At 36.9% G+C, this 20,473-nt stretch overlaps 1 pseudogene; it reads right to left on the reverse strand.

The window, feature by feature from the left end:
• Window positions 1-397: 397 nt before the first annotated feature.
• LOC118742110 lies at window positions 398-18,361 on the reverse strand (annotated as a pseudogene).
• Between the last annotated feature and the right edge of the window lie 2,112 nt (window positions 18,362-20,473).

The following is a 20,473-nucleotide window of genomic DNA, read 5'->3' on the forward strand; positions in this document are numbered from 1 at the left end:
TAAGATTTCAATAATTCTTAAATTCTTATTCTTCACTTCATTTTCAGCATTTCATCACTTGTTATTATAGCTTAAATTGTTGCGTGCACAAAATTATTTATTATTAGTTAATTTAATGCAATTATTAACGTGGCGATAAATTTTATTTTATTTTTTTTTATTTTAGTGTCTTGTATTTATGTACGTTGGGTGTGTAAGTGTGCATGGCATCGATTATTTTGCCATTTGCTGCTACAAACAACAACATTTTTTGGTGTTTTTTTCTTATGATTGAGAAGGCAGTCGCGAATATTTTCGCTTTATTCCACAAATGATACTTCCAAGCACCAAAAATGCGAATTTTTTTTATTTCCAGTCATAAACGCCTTAAAGTTTATAATTAACTTTTTCGATTTGTTTAAGTCTTCTCTTTGAGCAGAGCGATTAGATGATTCTTCTTGGCTTTCTCTGATTTACTATATTCATCCAGAAACTGTACATAAATTTTGTTAGACCGAAAAGAGATTAGTAAAGGGCTCGAATTAAACTTGCAAAAAAGAGAGTTACAAGAGCAAGAAAAATTACATACAAAAATGCATAAAATTAAAATGCCTCCATGTATATCTTTCCTTGCACCCTGTAAATATTGTTGGTAAAAATATTATTTTTGTTTTTGGGTCGTTCTTAAAAAACATGACCATTCTGAATTTTGTAATTTTTAAAAATTAAGTTGGCCAAATATGTTTATAATTGGCCTCATGTGGTTACGGATGGTATCAACAATAAGAATCCATAACCAGCAGTATTTTTTTTAATTTTTGGAGTTTTTGGAGTTAATAAGTCACCGGTACCAGAGGGGACAAATTAACTCAAAAATACCATATTTTAGCTTTTTATTCGAATTTTGGAGAATTTATTTGTCCACTTAATTAATGTACATAAAATATTTATAAAAAAATTATAAAATAAATAAAAAATCACTTTACTCACCGTTTTTCAACAGTAACAGAGTTGACACTGAATAAGGGTACGTACCCGGCATACAATTGGGTTCCTTACTCAACAACGCACTAAACAAGACTGAACAGTTCAAAACACATTTTGTTGATTTTAGCTAAGTTATGATGGAGAAGCATAAGAGAAATATACGCGTCATAACGTTTAACAAACATTTTTCAATAAAATGAGTGGACGTAACAGAGGGGACCAAAACCTGGGGACACAAATTTTCTTCATAAAAATTATACAAAAAAATTATTTTTCATCATTCTTTTCTATATATGGTATTAATATACACAAACTGAATAACAAAAGTTGTAAATATTATTTTTTTTCAATTTTATTTCAACTGAAAATAACTATTAAATTTTTATAAATTGGCTCGGGACACAGGTTTTTGCTAAACCTTTGACATTGAAAATATTTTTTAAGTTATTTTCAGATAATTAATTATTTTTTTTTTATAATATAGTTACGTAGAATCGATAATAATTTATAAAAATGCAGATATTTTTCTATTTTCTTTTTGAAGAAACAAAATATAAAATAGTAAAGTCTGGGGACACCAATTGGTCATGTTTTTTAAGAACGACCCTTTTACACTTACTTATAAATTAAAATCACGTGCTATCACATTGCGAGCATTTTGATTTTGGAACGTTATTGTGACTAAGCAGGGATAAACGACCACATTCAAATGTTCAGGTAATTTGGTTAAGCTCTTAACTATAATGGAACATTGCTCAGAGGTGAGTAGATCCTTTTGCGTGGGTAGATAACGGTAGTAACGAAAGAAGACAAATGCAAAAAAAAAAACAAATCAAATGTGAGTAAAAAATTCACTATGCCATTAATCGAAAATGAAACAAAATTCGTAATACCAAGTCCCCACCAAAAAGTTAACCATCTCAAATCGAACTTAACCACATCGCTAAAGTTCTGAACACATTGAAAACGACGAGCTACCGACCACAGCTTCCAATTTGTCATCTTTATTATCTAAGCGCTTTGTCGATGGCGACATGATTTCTTTGAACGCGGCAGCGACATCATGAATTTGTATGAGTTTGACATAAAAGAAGAGGAAGAACCTTATCTGTCGCCAGAAAAATAGAAATAGATCTAATCTGGCCACAACCACAGCCGTCGCGTAGCCCGGTCGTCGCCAAAATAATTATCTACATAAGAGTACGTGTTAAAATAATTTGACAGCTGTGGTTTGTAGCTCGTCGTTTTCATTGTGTTCGGGCTATAACTATTGCTGTCCACACTGCGGTTTGAGGTTTATAAAACAGTACAAATGTAGACAACAGTGTTCGGAGCTCCAAAACTCGATTCAGTAGCTCGTTTCTGTAACAATTCTCTACCAAGGCGAATTGAGATATGAATTCGCCGCCCTGTTCTCTACTGCTAATTAGTAGGTGAGAATGACGTATTTTCTCTACCAGTAGAGAAATAATCGGTAGAGAAAAGTTACAGAAACGGGCTACAGGACTAAATCGCTGCAACAGTCGGGGCAAAACAAATTTTCCGTATTCGATTGAATTTTTTATTTTCGTTTCTGACATTAATTGTTTGACTTAAATATTTTCTATTCATGCAAAAATAAGAACGCGAGGCAATGTAAGGATAATATGTTACATATTTAGGTAATTTTTAGCATTTTCTATAAAGTAGAATATTTCTAACACTTTATTTTTTAAAGAGCAGTAGGATCTAAACCTTTTCTACTTTATATAAATTTCATTCTACATATCGTCGATGTTTTTGCAAAACTTCCCATCGCCCAATTGCAAAACCGCCTATCTTACGGCACTCAAATTTTACGGGAGAGCGAAAAAACGGTATATTCTTTGAGGGCATTGCAATGATAGGCGGTATTCTCTGTAGCTATGATTTTACAAATCTGTTGTTTTAATAACGATTTAACGATTTTTATGCATTAATATCGATGCTTGGAGTTCAGGGTTACCAAATCTCATTTTGCCACAACGGCGATTTAGGCGGTTTTGCAAAAACATCGACGATATTTTTTTTAACAATTTAAGTAAAGTTCTGCAATTTCTACAGCCATACATCAAAAAATAACGAGGTTACTTTATTGACGCATTGGTATGAAAGAATTACTTTTTAACAGTAAGATTTGGCTAACTTTCAATTTTTTTACTGAAACCGGTGGTGAACAATCAAAAAACGGCCCTAAGAGGGGCATAAAATGAATGCAAAAACTGGAATAGATTTGAAGTCAAGCGGAGTAGATTTCAAATTTTTTCAAAAATCGGAGTAAATCTGATCTGATCTTAGTGAAGTCCAAACACTAGTATGGAACAAATTTTTTACATTTTAACGCTAATGACCCACAGATGGCGGGAAAACACAGGGTTGTATCAGACTTTCGACGTGGTTTCGAGTTGGTTAGCTTTTAACCATCTCAGTGAAATGGTTAAGTGCTGTCATTTTTATATGGCGAAACTACGCTAAATCAAGTGGGTTATCGGGATAACCAACTCAATAGTCATAACTACGTGGTTAGCTCCGGTGGGGACATGGTATAAGACACTTACTTGATTCTTCTTGTTGTTGGCACAGAGGAAGCCAATTGTCGCTATCAGATCTATGATCACAGCCTGCGTTTCGCTATTTTTAGCCGCCGAGCATTTGTTACCGCAATATTTGAGTAAAATTGTGACAACATCGAGGAATTTTAGCGAAAGCGTTTCACTAGACATGACATCCTGGAAGGAGAGGAAAAGATTGAACAGGTTACAAAAAACAGTCTTAAAAATTCATTGGCTGAAGATACGAAAACTTAAAAACAAGTTTTGGGAGGCAATCATATTTAGAGGTAATTTTAAATAAATAAAGATTCTCCCAAACATCAGGCAGTAATATTTTTATATCATGTGATATTCTGTGGGATGATTCCAGGTTAGTTGTCGCATATATAGAGTTGCATTGGTCTTTTTATGGATTTGGATGCCTTTATAGGAATATTACGAAAGTTCTCTGTCCCCACATTTGAGTCGCTTAGCTGGCAAACTATCGAAACTGTTATTTTTATCTTTCTCCTCTCTCGTTCTTACATGAATTTCTCCCAGTTTTAAAACGAGAAGTCCTAATATTATTAAAGTTGGACGTAGAACGCTGTGGCTCCCCTCATCCTCTTAATGGATTTATTGCCTCTCCTTTAATCCAGCATACGTGAAAATTTAGTATTACAATTACGCCAAAATCTTATGTTTCCACCAATTAAGGTGTGGTAAGATATTACTTTAAGTGAACCTTCGCAGCTCTATTTTTAGGAATGGCTCAACAGTGAATTATGGCGTTGTTTGGTTGGTTGATTGGTAGAAGCGTCGCCTCAGCCCATGTCCAGACCAAATTAAAGCTGATAGCACCATTTTGATACGCTTTGTCTGGGATCCTTGATTGTATCTGCTTTCAAGATTCGTCGGTTTCGTCTGGATGGATCGTTTTGGATGGAAAAACTCCCGAGTGTGTCATGACTTATTTGTGCCAATGCTCGGCACTCGCAACCAAAGTTTAGGACCGTTTCCTTACTTCCTTTGAGATTAAAGCTAGGGCGCCGAAGGCCAATGTCCCGTTATTGACTATATCTTTCCTCGACCTCTTTAGAAGTTCTTCTGTCGTTGGCATATTCATAATGTGGACATACATATGTTCCTCGCAGTTTTGCAGGTTTGAAGATTGTTGCAATGTGTATCACCCATAAATACGTGCGAATTGCAGATGCGGTTCCCTTTTGATGAGTTCGAGTGGACCGTTTATTGTATCTGCCAACTCATAAGCCCTCTCATTTCCGTTTATGTTCCTATGGCCGGAAACCCAGAAGAGAGAGATGTCTATTAACTCGGCCGTAGAGCTTAACGCACGTTTGCAATCTCTAACTGTTTTAGATTTTGTTACCTGAGGCAAGTGCTAGAAGTGCCGCTTGGCTATCTGAGAAAATTTATGCTTTTCGTACTTCTACGCAGTTCCTCTCTAATGCTTGTATTTATGTGTGCATTTATTTTTTATTGGCAGAGGAGAGAAAATGATGGGCCTAGTGCTACAGACTATTATACATATCTCGGACCCCGCCGAAGACGATCATCCGGGGACGGCTGTTAGGCGTTTCGATGTGGAGGCTAAGTTTTTCGACTGAGCGACCAGAGGTACCTTCATTTTGTCGTGGCAATGTATAAGTAGGTACATATATACAAAGTACATATGTATGTATGTATGTAAATATATCCTTTGAAAGTAATCCTTATCATCTTGTTGTTCTTGTTAAATAAAACACTTATTTTATGAATTTATTTCCGGTATTCTGCATTTTACAGTCACATTTTGTGTGCGTTTCACTTCAGTCTGGTTATTTTTACCAATTAAATGTTTAAATACATCGGCAATTCTCTATATTGTCCGCGGCTGGCTGCCGCTTCGTCAACTTTAGAATGCTTGCGCTGGCAATTTTATTAAACAAATTTTGGTATTTGTTTTAAATTACCACAAATAGATAAGTGCGCATTCGTGCGGCGTCCTAACCAAATTTTAAATGCCAAACAAAAAGCAGAAAGTTTGCTGATGCACTCACAAATCACCCTCCCATAGAGTGTATATGTATAGCCACCCCTGGAGCGTATAAATTGGGATGCGTTGAGATTGATATTTGTATTTTTGTTGGTTCTACGCTTTGGTTTGCTGGTATTTGCTTAGCAGGCAGAGATAATTCAGCGCTTTCTAGTTAGCTTTCATTTTACGCATCTACCCTCTAAGAAAATTGTAGGTTCTTTTAAAAAGTCAAAATTCTACCTGGTTTATGTGACAGGCTTTTGATTTTAACTTTATTAGGAGTTGATTTAGATTTACCTATGAATTATCTTTTGTTGGTTATAGAGCACACTGAGACTTGCTTTACACTTGGCATAAGTAGGGGAAAATCGTTGTCATACTGCCCTCGCGTGCTCGCCAGTGACCCGTAACCATGCCCCTTCTAGACCAGCATAAGAGGTCGTGTCATTGTTTTGCCAGGTTTGCTTTGCTATTCTGCACTAGATGCTCGCTTCAGTAAATGTTCAAATGACCGAGAGCCCAGACGAGTGAGATGTCTACCAACTCTTCAACGACGGTGTAAATATCTTGCAATGCCTGACTGTGTTGGAGTTTGTTGTCGCAGTTATTTGTTAATAATCTACAAACCTCTCTCTCTAGCATATTTCCTCTGCTTGAGTGACTTAAAAAGTATCCCCGCTTTCAACATCACAGTTCATTTCGGACCTATCATTGCAGGTGGCAATGTAATTCACCTTTGCCTTGCACTTTCTCAGTATTTTGTAGAAGAACATTTGACCTGATAATGAAGTGCTACTGAAGGATTGTTTCTCTAGCCCTATAAGATTGTCAAGTCCTAATGTGTCCAAACTACCTCTGGCTCCTGGCCGCTAGACTGTCTGAGTCTGATTTCGGACTCACTGCAATTGTCTAAGTGAGAATCGTCCTAATGAAGGAAGGAAGTTTAAACTACTTGATTTTCGTTCTCTTGGTACAGTATAAGTTCTGCTTAGCTCGCGTTAACTCAGATCCCTGGGAGTAACCCGAACAACGCTTCCTCCAGTTTTTCGCTAATCATAGAGGAAAGGAGACATGATACTGCCCTGCAGGGAGTGACGTTAGCTTATACCTAACTTTAGTCTGTTTACGCGAACACTAGTGCTAACTATTAACTGTGTATTTTGTTCGAAAAAAACTAACTACTTTTGTGGGGCGATGGCCGCAAAAAAGTCAGACCTGGATACCTCTGCATTACATGTCAACTAACTTGTTACTAACTACTTTTGGACATAAAATATCAATAAGAAAAACAAAATATTTTTTTGTTTTTTTACTTTTTTATTTACTTATTTATTTACTTTCTTTTATTACATTTCATATTTGTTTACATATTCTGCTCTGGGTGGCCCCATATTCGAACACCGTCAGACATAACTTCAAAATGATAGTATAAAATTTCGATCTTCCTTTTATTTGTCCTGAATATGAAAAAGAATCTGCGAAGTTCAGAAAAAAAGTGTATTGAAAGTAATTTTTGTATGAGGATATTTAATAGAAACTTGTAAAGAAAACCAACTCCCGATTGCGTCTGCATGACTCCTGCATGACTTTACAATTCACTTTAAGTTGGTTTTGTCATAGCTAATTAAAAGTGAGGTATTAATCGAAATCTCGCCAAAAAGCTAACTATAAGTTGGTTAGTTTTAACAATTGATAATTTTTCACTGCAGGGTGCTATTACTAATTCAAGATTGCCATTCAGTGCTGCCATCTATAAAAGCGGGAAGGAAACGTCTCCTGGAGTAGCTCCTTGATTCGCAATTTGGCGGATTGTGATGGAACCGCTGTTTGCTTTGCTTCAGTTCATCTGCATTCCAATTTTTATAAGAGTTTGAATAATTGTCTCAGTTCCTTTTATGTCCACGAAGGCATTAAAAATGAACTGTTGGTAATGAAACCTATTTTATATAGGCTCATGAAGCGCAGTCTCAGTTGACGACGTTTAATGCACGCATGCTGGGCAGTCCGAACCCATCAATGATGATTTTATGTGTAGTACTAGTATCCTAAGAGATGTTCAGGTAAAAAAAGTATGGCTTATTGGGCTAAGTAAGATCTGTTTCTTTGTCGCGAGTACCCACGCTGCTCTTTGAACCACTTGCAATAAGTACACTAAGGGTTGTTTTCTTAACTAGCTTTTAAAATTTATCTGGCCTTTGAACAAAAATTTTGTTCTTAAAAAATTTAAAAGCTACTTGAGAAAACGGCCCTAAGCCGAACATATTTCGATAACATCAGAATTGGAAAAATTTGGTACTTTCTTCCTAAAATCCCCTCAAAGGGATTCTCGAAAGTATTTCAAGGTTAAGAGTTCAAAATCGTATAATTTCCCTACAGGGCTCATTACAGTATGCGCATGTGTGTTGATTTGTGTACATAAGCTCATTGTTCTAGTTGTTGTTGGTTTTTGTTGTTATAGTACTTCCGCAAATAACTTTATTAGGTTTTAATCATGAGCTAAACAAAGTAAATTCAACCCAGTTCAACTTCTGTATGCGCATATAAATATGTAACTAACTACCCAGTCGGAAACAAGTGACTTTTTTTAAAATCAAACTAATTGAAAAACTACTTTGAAACAAGTGAAGTGAGTAAATGTTTCGAATTTTGATACCCTTTTTACCAAAAGAAACAATTTGTGTCTTGGATGTATGAAAAAGCATCTGTGAAGTGCAGACCTAAAGCGTATTTAAATGAAACATAGTGACTTTAAAGTGTTTTAATCCAGATGCATTTTAAAGTAGTTGGAATCAAATGCAGAGTCGGACAATCGGCTTGCTGCTTGCACACAATTCAAACTGAACATTTGAAAGCACACTTACATGTCTGGCTGTGGCTGAGCGTGCAGAGGTGCTTGCTGTTATTTGTTAGCTTCCAGAAGGTGCGGGTTCAAATCCCATCAGAGGCAAAATGTTGAAATGATTTTTTTTTTTTTTGGCTTCGAAATATGAAAAAGCATTTGTGAAGTGCAGAACGAATGCGTATTCAAACGAAAAATACTGACATTGAAGTTCTTTAAACCAAATGCATTTTAAACTAGTTGAAATAAAATGCAGAGTCGGATAATTGACCTGCTCCTAGGACATGGCCATGTTAATAAAGTTAGTTGCTTATATGAAAAAAGGAAGAACTCCAACCACTTATAGTTGGTAAAAAAGTACTTTTTAAATTGCTTTTAAAGTAGTTTTATTTCCTACAGGGTATCTACTCGTCATCTATCGCTTCCGTGTTGGCTTCAAACTTAATTTCTGTGTGTGGCTTGTATGTACATGTTTTTGTGTACTAGTATAAAGAGGAATTCAGTTCATTTTCTGCCACAAATATTAAATATTTACACAATCAAATGAAATTTTTGAGAGATGCTGCAATTATTTACTCAATATACAAACTTCAAAATCAAGCCACTATTAAAATGTGAACGATATATATTAAGGGTATTCAGACTATATTCGTTAAGGTCTTAATTCGGTATTCGGTAACTCTCACCATTGTTTTGTTTAAGTAAATTACCAAGTATATATGAGGTGACAAGTCTGTCACTTATTTGCTGGAATTTTCTCCCGTGAAAGGTGCATATATTTTATCAAAAGTTCAATAAACCTTCCTGCCGTGGAATTAATAAATGTTTATAAACAAAAGAACTTCACGTCAGCTTATTCGAAAGTAATTTTAACCAAAAAAGAATAAGATGCGTTCAAAGTTAAAAGTATAGCCGAGTTACCAGATAACGAATTAATACATTAACGAGGATAGTCTGAATACCCTTATTGTGAACGTATGTATACATATATGTATGCATGTTTGTACGTACTAAGTACGCGAGAGGCTTTGGAAGCCAAAATATTTATATAGTAGTCGAAAGTTACCTCAAAAATTGGACCTATGAAACTGAGTCCTAAAAAATAATCAAATTATGGAGAATTCAAAACGTAAAGTATTTCAAAAACTAAATCCAGCTGCTTCAGAAATTCTAGCAAACATTTACAAACAAACGTACATATCTACATATTTTTATCTGAACTTCGAACACTCAGCCCACAAACGAAATTGATTTTCGCGCTCCGGTAGTTGAAAAAGTGGTCTGAAGTACTTTCCATACTCTGTTCTACTGCCGACTCATGCAATGTCTGAACTGCTTGACGGTCTAAGCGGCCGATCGACCATCCACTGCTCTTTGTGCGACCTCATTGTGTACCATCTAAATTAGTTTGCACATTGGCCACCAGATTGGCAAATGCAGCGACGCATTCGTCAAAAAGATACGCAAACAAACATTTGGCATAACAAGCAAATACACAATGCCGGTAAATGTTGACTTTTGATGAGATTGGAAAGAGGTGAGCGCGAGAGTTGGGAAGCTGCAAAGCGAGTAGACAGGCGGAGTGCGGTCAAACAGAGGAATGGAGATCAAAACTAGGCGGGTTGACAGCCTGCGACAGGTTGAGAATGTTAAGTATGAGCGCAAATCTAATTATTTTACTATGCTATATTTGTATTAACGAGCCTGAGGAAAAGACGAGTCTAGTCTGCTTGTACTGTACAATGAAGTTCCTAATTCATAAGGGCACTATTTGGGCCTTTGAAGGCAAAGGTAAAGTCTATAAATTATTTCAATAGCTAGTTGAGAATTTCAAATCCACGAGGTACCCCAAAGGAGCACATGCAGCCGGGGCTTGAATGCAACCATTTTCTGGCCTTAACCTTAAAACTATCCGTCATCTCGAAAGATATTAAGAAGACGTCGGACATACCATCTGAAATTCCATCCAATTGAGTATTTTATTAGGATGGCAGACTTTAAAGTTGCTTCCAAACGCAACTGTTTGGCTGTGGCTGCTGCGGTCTACACTCGGATTCTGGAAACCTCCCCTTTATTTCCTACGCTATAGCCGAGTAACTCGATAGATTGCCTTCAGTTATGTTGGTTCACATGGATATTCACTCGAACGAGAAGCAGACTAGACGTTAAAACTATGTTCACATATCAATATTACCTCAATCAAAGCTCGTTTTTTAATCACTCCGTTTACACAGGCAAATCTCAGATTATTAGCCGTCAAATTTGTGGTGCTTGTTATTCTCACATCTCAAGGAAAAGTTATGTTTCTTCTCTGTGCCACCGTGATCACGTTTTTCTGCTATATTAAGCAATATAGATATATTTTAACGTAACATTTTATTAAAAATACCTTTAAAACCCTCTTTTCCTTGCTAGCGTCTATTTTTGTTTACTTTTACATTTGCCATTTCTCCTCTTCTTCGCAAAAACAATCGATAAAACTAGGATGGACACCGAAAAGTTATCGGTTAAATCTGAGATTATTTTATAATTACAGATTAACAAGGGAGGAATTTTATATGGCTAATCTCTTTTCCTAATTACAGATTAGGAAGTTAAGCTCGAAAATGAGGATAATCTACTTATATGTGAACCTAGTATAAGTGACGCAAGCTCATCTGGGATATGACGCTCCCGAAATGGTGATACCTGAACATAGAAATGAAACACGAAGACACGCCTAATGACATAAACAGTACTGAGTTCAGTTTTTTTTTTCAACTTCAGGTTTTCAACAAAGTCTCAACGGGGCAGCAAGACTGTTTGTAGCCGAATCTTCCGATGTATAGACGCTCTCAACCACTGAAAATCGATCAAAATCGGCAGAGATGACTCCAACGGAGACCGTTCGGCTTGATTCTAAATACCTGCTGCAATAAACAAGGAAACAAGCTGAAGTTAGCCTTCACTTGATTTCGATTTTTAACTACCATCTAACAGCCAGGTGGTTTCATACCCTAACTACCGTTATTGGTTTAACAGATGAACAACAGAGAATTTCAAACTGTGAATCAAACTTTCTCCAATCGGTATCAGCCGGCGACGCTGGTATGAACCCAGAGGTTTACGAAATCCGATTTTGGTGGTATTTGGATCCCGAGAATCTCTTGATTGCTCCTTTGTCTTGAAATTTTTAAACATTCTTATGCAGACCTTTTAAGCTTAAACTTCTCTATCAATTGAAGGGACTTTTTGGGAAAAAAATTTTAAAAACTAATTTTATTTATAAAAAGAATCGAATTTCAGAGGTATTTGCAAATCAGTCCAGCTCACGAAAATGCTAATATTTTTCCCATATATTATGAGGGAAGTCTTAAAATATAATACATTTTGAAATTCCGATAGAAAAACAGTAGTGTTTTTTCGGTTTTGATGCACCCTAATGTACATATAATATTTATCAAAATTTTGCTTTGCTATTTTAAAATCTTGTTATTTCAAGAAGTTTTAATAGTGAACTGGTATCCACACCTGAAGAAGTGAAGTCAGGAGGTACTATTGTTTGTAATAAATTATATAAATGTCTGATTGCCTTGTGATTTTTCAACCTAAAGTCGCGTTTCAGTTTTGAATATATGTTTACTTTATTTTATGAATCTTAAAAAGTACTGCCATTTTCTTATCCGTTTTTCTAGTGGCTAGTTCCTTTCGTCAAGTTGTTCGTTCCTGCGTCATAGTTTTCTCGTAAGTTTTGTCTGGCAGTCCAATCTTCCAACTTAAAATCGGTTCGGTTCGAAGCCCGAAAAAAGCTTCGGGTTCAAAAAGCGGTTCCGTTCACAAACGGTTTGCAGCCCTGATTACAATAGGAAGTTAGGATTTCGGAAATTAAGTTACTTGAAAAAAAATCTGGCCACACTGCTCATATCTGAAACGTGTCTTTCGTAGGCAGGATTCATTGCTTAATTAAGGATAACTACAACCATGATCGACGTTAAGGCTAATCAATTAAACAGATCTTTTAATCAACACAAATTTTAAAACTTTACCAAGTCCTTCAGGTTTCCTTAAAATCCCTTCAAAACTCCTCAGCAGGCCCCTGTCTTCTCTTACTTAGAACATCTCAAATTGATTTCAAACTTGCACTCAAACTCACCTTCAAGCCAACACACACAGATTCATTTGCATATTTCTCTTTGAATGGCAAATGTGCGCAGCTGAGAACGCGAAAAAGCAAAATTAAAAATTTAAGATTTAAATATGTCACTTGTACGAATTTGCATTTTCAAGTGTCAATCGCGCGAAATAGCAACAAGGAGAATAATGTTATGTACGATAGCAGCAATAACAACAAAACAGCAACAACTGTCATTCAGTTAAAATATAGATAAACTTTTGCTTGACAACTTTTGCGAATGCGGAAGTGGCATGCAGAAACAGTAGCGGGGTGTGGGGGGTAAGGATTGAGCTCGAGAGGCGCCACATACACCTCTTTCAATATGCGCGGTTCGATTGCTCGTTTACAAAGGTAAATATTTTGACAAGTTACTTAGAAATGCCGCGAACAAGTGTGCTAGTATTTGACGTTGACACTCGATGAAGTTCGACTGATTTGCTGGCAGAGAAGAGCAGCAGCGAAGGATTTGCAAACATCAGAAAGGCAGTCAGTCGGTGTTGTATTTGGCGCAGCATCGGTGTCATTGGTTAAGTTTAGCTTTTCAATTCAACTTAAGTAGCTCGTCTAATCTACAAATATCTGTTAGCAAAAGTGACGCTTGTGATGCGGTGATGCGGCGGCTTGAAGTGGAACACAACTATTGCCACATAGAATGAATTATTAATACGGCCGCGAAATACGAAATGTTGGCAGTAAAATGTAAATCAGCTCGCGAAATATATGCCATCAAATGAAATAGTTAGAAGGTAGAAGATGTTGCCAGAAAAAAATATATCAAAAGCTCTTAAGTGGAAGAATAAGTTCTAAGCAACATATTTGTGTGTAGGCAGAGTTTTATTTAAAACTGACTCAGTACTGCAAGTTAGCAAACTTCAAAAACATTCAATTTAAACTTCCCACCCAAACGCCTCCACTTTTCAAAAGTCCTTCAACAAAATTAAATCACCTTCCAAGTCAAAAACAAAGAACGTAGTGTAAAGTCGTCCCCCGACACGCTCCAATGGGCCGTATGAATAAAAACTGAGCAATTGCTTTTTCTTAAAATTTCAAACCTGTTACTTCACTTTTGTTTGAATAAATCGAGCAAAAGGTCTGAAATATTAAGAAAAAGCAATTGCTCATTTTTATTTATACGGCCCAATGACAGTTCAATTCATGATAAAAACATTACAAGGTAAATTCATTCTCTCATTTCGTCGGCCATGATTTTTTTCTGGCGTTTGCCAACATTTTAAAATTATATAAAATTGAAAATAAAAAAATTAAATTGTTCACAATTGTTGTTGTTTGAGATTGAAAATGAGAATGTGTGTGTGAGTTTGAGTTTTGATTTTAAAATTATATTGTTGGCAAACGTCAGACTGCCTCTCAATGGTTTTACCTTGTTATGTTTTTATCATGGTTCAATTGCTTGCTCTCGCTTTCGTCCTTCTCTTATTGTTGTTTTTGCTTAACATTCACCAAGTTTTGAAAGTTATCGTTATTTCTTTATTTGTTTCTAACCAAATGTGTTTGGTAAAGTTTTGCATTTTCCGGAAATTAAAACTTCAGTTCAGTTGGTCGTCGCCGTCGCCAATGTTGATCGAAACAAAGCAAAGGACTTGTAGAGCTCAATACTTGACGCTACAGACCCACAGCGGCCCTCGAAAGTTTTTACTAAATTCAATTCGTTTGAGTTGTTGCCCCGATAGACGCGGACGGCGCTGCTGCGGATATTGACTTTCCAATATAGCCTGCCGCCAACCCACGATGCAGCGAACAAAGGTGGCGCCGTCAGTGGTACCGCTACTTTAGTTTTGTCGATTTTGACAGTTGTGGTAACTTGTAAATAAACCTTTGTTTACAAATCAGCGAAAGAGAAATTCTAATTATAAGTGAAAAATCAGTTTAAATTGTGTTAATTTTCAATTTGTGAGTGATTTTTGAGTTGAGGACTGCGTAAAAACTAATACAACGAAGTGCTGTGTGTTAAACTGCGTCAGCCGTCAAGATGTAAGAAGCGTAGATGCAAGTGTAGCGCTGGGACGAATCGCTGCATTCTGTGTACATAGGGCACGGCAAAGCCGTTGCCGAAATGTTTCTCTATTATTATATTCCCAGAATTTCCTCACAATGATTTTGTTTCTGCTCCACGCAGCATCCATTAGCAAGTTAACTAATCAATCCCGCAGAGAAGCTGGTGCAGTTTTCAGCAGGAGCTTTAATTGCTAAGCAATGGAGTGCACTAAAATGTTCACTGTTCTCTAATAGATTAGGTGAAAAATGCAATATTTTCACATTTAGCAAAATTAAAACACGTTTTTCGCTGTAAAGTGAACTGCTTTGGCAGTTTCAACTCGCTCTTCTTTTCGCTCCATTCTTTGTTTACTTGTGGTACACAAATGTCAGAGCCCAGGACGGCGCAATCTTGTATTCTATCATTCTTGCCGCCAACCAGCGTTCTGTGGGAGTGTGTGTGTGTGTGTACTGTAACTTTGAACGCTTTTCGATTTACTCTTAACTTTATATTCACTTTCATGCCTTTCATATGTGTTTTATTTTAATTTTGTTTGTCTTTTTGCATCCATCCATTCCTCCTTTCCCATTCTTCGTTATTTTAATTTTGTAGCGATTTTACGTTTGAAAAACTTTCCGAGTGCAAAGTAAAGAAGCGAATGAATGCTTTTGAACAATTTTTTTCTGCAATCACTCGTTGGTTTGATTGTTTTTTTGTTTGTTTGTGACTTTGTCAATACGTTGGTTGGCCGATTGGTTGGCTGATTTGTTCATTTGCGTACGCTTGATTTCTTTCTGGAGGAGGGGGAACGAACTGGAGTGGCACAGAAAATGGGCATTGATTTAAGTTTTCAAGTTAAGCCAGCAATACTTCGCTAGAAAGCGATGGGGCGTATTGTTGCTTTCAGTTAAACTATTCTTCCGCAGAGCTTATAAAGACCAGGCGTTTAGACCGCAGTTTGGAAGAGCTTCGTCGTCCCCCAAGCAGCTGCGACTATGAGGATCTGGTGTCGTATTTTGTCTCGCCGTTCGAAATCCATCCGGACAATGTCCTGCTCATACCCTAGACAGAATTGAAGGCTGCGGCTTCGTGAGCTTAACGTGATTCTTGACTGAATTGGTCCACCTTGGGTCAGAAAAACTTGCAGTCGCCGGCGCTAATGCGTGGCACATATATCCAAGAGTAGTCCAAATGCAGTCCAAACGCACGGTGGTGCGAAACGCGAAATTTACCACTCAAAAAGGTCTTATGTTCTTGACGGATTTGGATTTTGAAAAAAATAAATTCTCCTGTTCCGTTTTATAAATAATAAAAACTAGTTGAAAACAGTTATAGGGTTTCCCTAAAATTAAACAATTTCAGAAGGAAAATTTCAAATATTGTAAAAAAGTTCACCAAAATTAAAATTTTAAGAAAAACTTAAGGTATGCAGTTTTATAGCACATTAATGTAATAAAGTGTCTTGGAACATAGAAGCAATTTTTAACAGCTTTCAATAGTTTTTTTCCTTGTTGACATTTCGGACAATTCTTAAAAAAATTATTAAAACTAAAATTTAATAGGCGTTAATACTGCATAGCTAAAATTCCAAAATAAAAAATTCAAATTATTTGTATGAAAATTTGTTGACATTTCTAATTTTTTTTGGGCAATTTTTTCCGTTTAAGGAAACCCCATATATGGTTTTCACTATGTAACATACTTTAACAGGAATAGGAGAATCAATTTTATTCAAAATTGTAACTTTCTCTGAACTTTGCACTAAAAAATTTAATATAAACAAATAAAAATGCTAAAGTTAGTTCCTTAAGCCTCCTCAGTATTTAATTATCACCTAGACGCGATATTGATGGCGAGTTCGTGTAATAGCTAATCAGTGGGCCCATAAATCGAACAGTCGGAGTGGCCCCACCGAAGCTCTCTCTCTCTTTTCCTACTGACGTGACCCAAGGCTGCATTCGGGTTGCTCAGATTTCCCCAACGGGGAGACTAGAAGGAGTGTAAGTCTGACTGCGACCCTTGTGGCAGCGTCGGTACCGACTATGTCGACGACCGCCAAGTTAAGGTCCAGGCAGTGAGGGGTCGTTAATTCTCCACTAATTTGCGAAAGGCGAATGCATCAAATAAATAGAGACAAGGTTCGCGGGGGTATCTAACACTTCTTAGTGAATAAGTTGAGTTCCTTCTTACTAGGATTTACAGCAAGTCCACTGTTCGCATACCATTAGACCACTTAATAATCAGGTTCCAGCGCTCTTGAATCAGATCACAAAAGTTGTCGAAATTTGTATTACTGCCATCCCCACAGAGAATCGCCCAGCAGCCCATCCAGGCCATTTTCACCATCTTCAAAAAGGGTAGCTGGATGGTAGCACTGCGTCTTTACGCCGCGACAGTTCTATGAATCCTAATACAAGTGGCGAGTGTCCTCAGAAGGGACATTATAAGGACTGTTCCTCGATGTCGAGAAAGACACCCAGTGAAGTTTTGGGTATGAATACCTTCGCTATCGACCTCACAAGCGTGTGAAGGCGGTTATGTATAGCGCTTGGCAATATGTATCAGCCCTGTTTCTAATGAGCAGATGATTCGGCCCATCCAGAGCTTTAAGAAAAATCGAAAAGAGCTTTTGTCGACCTTCGGTATGAACGCGACCTTGAATACTCCAACACGTGGGAATATATCCACAAATAACGTCCTAGCGGAGATAAGATCCTACTACACGTTCAGACAAAAGTCGGGCCTACGCAGGTATTCTGGACGGCAAAAATTTGTTACCGCCCAAGGTCTATTCACAATATTCCCCGAAACTGTTTGAAAAATTCTTAGCCTGTTACAACTACTATAGAACGAAGCCAAAGGATTTCGGAGACAGATTGAAAATATACCAAGTTATGGTCTGGTCCTGTTGTAGGGTAAGTAAGTCCAAATCAGAAAACATATCACGGAATTCAACGCAGGACGTGGAAAAAAATACGCCAGACCAAGCGACCTATAAGCACACGAACGTCTTCGTAATCTTTACCACTAGACCAACCTGCCTAAATACGCCAGGATCGATTAACACAATATGGGACAGCAATTCAATGTACAAATAATAATTTAATAATCATAAATATTTATCTAATTCGCACAATTTCTTAATTTTTCATTTTAGATTGAAGTATTCTGCGTCAAATCTTTGCTTACCTGAAACGTCGCCAAATCCAGCACCGCCATGGAGACCAACAGACTGAAGGTTGCTGCCGCCAATGACACAGTGCGCGGTGGGATGCATTCACCTGCGAAGAGAACAAACAAAAATTACAGTCCAATGCAACTCGATTGAAAATACAAAAAAAAAAAACTTCATCTCAAATCCACATTTGAACTGTCCGGATATGGAGCTAATAAAAACATAAATGACTAATTTCCGCCTTTGCTCGCATCTCACGTCAGCTAGCGAACAATCGACAAAAGGCCAATCAAGCGTAAAAATGCACTTTGCACTCGATTACAATGTACTTAGACGTTTTACGAATGTGCGAAAGGCGAAGGAGAGCAGAATGCATTGCCGAGTAATGTGAATCACAGCAAAATGAGAAAAAACAAAACAAAAAAAAAACATAAAAAAGTATCTGCATTTGCCACTATCCTAAAATAGCAATTAATTTTATATTTTTTTTTTGTTCTTTCAATTCTTCAGTTCTTGTTTCCTCCGCCAGCGGCTACTCACCGATTGGCACAACGCACGCGTACAGCATTGATACTGATCCAAAGAGTTCCGTGGATTTGGCCGCGCCCAGGAAGCGCGTCGCGTCTGTGGGTCCTTCGAAAGCATAGAAGGAGAAAGAAAACAAATGTTCTTCAAACGAGCAATGATAAAACTGCACATATGTAAATAGAATAGATCACAATGACAAATTCTGATTCCTTTATAATGCTTAAGACCTTAAGAGGGATTTCGAGATAAAAAAAGGGTCGAAATGTTAAGTCCTGCACACCCCTCATTGGGATCGGAGAATTTTAAAAAAGTATTAAGCGCTTGACAAAGCGCAAAGAATATGTCGATTAACTAACATACAAATGCGCATTAGGATTTTGAATTTTACACTGGCAGACGCCAACAAGGTAGGCAATGAACCTGTTATAGATACACAGGCAGCACCTGCACATACTCAGAAACGTATGTCTTTGTAGTTTTGCTCTATTTCTTCAGAAAATTCATTTGCATTTGAAATGCGATAAAGCGCGAATTAATGGAAATAAAAGATCCTTATGAAGATAAGCATTGCAATCTGTGTAGCGCATTATTCCTCTGGGCTCCAACACTTTTTCACTGTGCTTGTGTTCTGTTTAGGGGAATAAATAGCAAGTACACGGTTCACCAGTTTAAGTTTTAAGCTCCAAACAGTCGTTTATTGGAATATGATATCCTGTTCATCCCCAAATAACCTAGGATATAATTTTAGAACTATTTAGAGGTTTCCTTTAAATTGGAAAAAGCCTTGATTGTAAGGAAAAAAAAACCGGTTTGTTCAATTAAAAAATCCGGTTTATTCGATATTCGATAAAACCACGATTTCGAAAAAACGCTTATAGATATCAAAATAAAAGAACCGGTGAAAACCGATTTAGAAAACCCAGGCCAATCACTCTGTTATGAACGTACGTATGAATATATTTAAAGTACATATATACGTTCGTAAAATGTAATTCGATTCAGGGATACAATTTTGCCTACATTAAACCTGGAATGGATTCTGCAGTAACCTGAAAAATAATATCGAACTCATTATTTTTACTTCCATCGAAAATTATTCTAATGCGTCGTAGGCTCTCCAAAACGAAGCGAACTAATTATGCGGAGTGGTATTGACGTTACTTTTAGTCCCAAAGTGTGAACCGTTTTTATAGTTTTTTGGATAATCTGGTTGCTCTGAAGGTTCTGATTTTAAGTCTAATTTACATGCTCTTAGGTAATCTAAAAAAATAAATAAAATTTCATTGCTTCATATACTTTGCTATTTTGCTATATTGGTCAAGCTCCTTGTCAGCTTGTGGTGGCCGATTTGATGTTCTCACAAAGGTGGAGTTCTACGCCGCCTCCGAACTGCAACTATTTTTTTGGGAAGAATTACACCCGGCAGGTTGGCCATAGCCTACCGAGAAACACCGCTAATATAAAAAATGTGTTGGATGTTGCTCCAACGAGGGCTCGAGAGAGATCGTCATCAAGTCAGGATATAATTAGCGCATTCGATGCACTTCTTGGCTTATATGTCAATCCTAATTTGCTTTTTAAAAACATCTGAATTTCCTGATTGATTTACTGGCATAGCTTATGGTATATCCTGACATGTAGACCCGCTAGTTATGTTACTATTTGTCTTTCTTGGGTTTGAAACATAATATTAGCAAGGCCGAAAAATCCATACACAGGAAATGCTGAACACTTTCTTTGCTATATTCTAGCTGCCAGATGCGTGCATCTCTATAATAGTTCAGGCATATACTTGCTGCATGCTTGCCTAGAAATAAGTGCCCCGTTATGGTTACTAATATGCTGACTGCTTTGTGAGTGATCTATTAAGCAGATTTGAGGTCGTCTTCCTATCCTGTTATATTCAGATTATGTAGAGTGAGATCTGAAGAAACCACATTATTTAAGAGAATTGAGTATTTGACAAATATGAAAACAAACAAGTAAGAAAGTCTAAGTTCGGGCGGAGCCGAACATTAAATACCCGGCGCAAGTGTTAAACATATGTTTTCCACCTTTCCGAAAGCTACCGCTACATGATAAGCCGGGGGGTATACATTTTAAGTAAATTAGCGTCCTTAAATTTCGAAATATTGAAATTTCAAGCATTTCTGAAATTTACCGTTATATGAAAAGCGGCCTAAATTTTAGTCCGATTTCAACAATTTTCAACGGTTTGCTTTTATGTGG

This window comes from Rhagoletis pomonella, unplaced genomic scaffold (assembly GCF_013731165.1).
Source record: "Rhagoletis pomonella isolate Grant_MI unplaced genomic scaffold, Rhpom_1.0 Rhpom_scaffold_00006, whole genome shotgun sequence".
Lineage (NCBI taxonomy): Eukaryota > Metazoa > Arthropoda > Insecta > Diptera > Tephritidae > Rhagoletis > Rhagoletis pomonella.